We start from the raw sequence: 277 nt of genomic DNA, 5'->3' as shown, positions 1-277 counted from the left end.
TTTACATTTGCGAACAGCCTGTAACTTTTTTATTTCTCGACTTAGAAGGGTGCGGTTCAGTTTGTTGGAATCTTCGGATGAAATGCTAGAGCGGCGCCAGAATTAGTTTTTCGATATTTTCTACGGTTAAAAAGATAAGGAGGGGATTTGTTAAGGCACGTTTTAAGTCACATGACATTACATTTGTGAACAGCCCGTAACTTTTTTATTTCTCGACTTAGGAGGGTGCGGTTTGGTTAGTTGGAATCTTCGGACGAAATGCTAGAGCAGCGCCAGA

This window comes from Anoplophora glabripennis, unplaced genomic scaffold (genome assembly GCF_000390285.2).
Source record: "Anoplophora glabripennis isolate ALB-LARVAE unplaced genomic scaffold, Agla_2.0 scaffold488, whole genome shotgun sequence".
Classification (NCBI taxonomy): Eukaryota; Metazoa; Arthropoda; class Insecta; order Coleoptera; family Cerambycidae; genus Anoplophora; species Anoplophora glabripennis.
The sequence above is the reverse complement of the archived record's forward strand: the minus strand, read 5'-3'. Positions refer to the sequence as shown.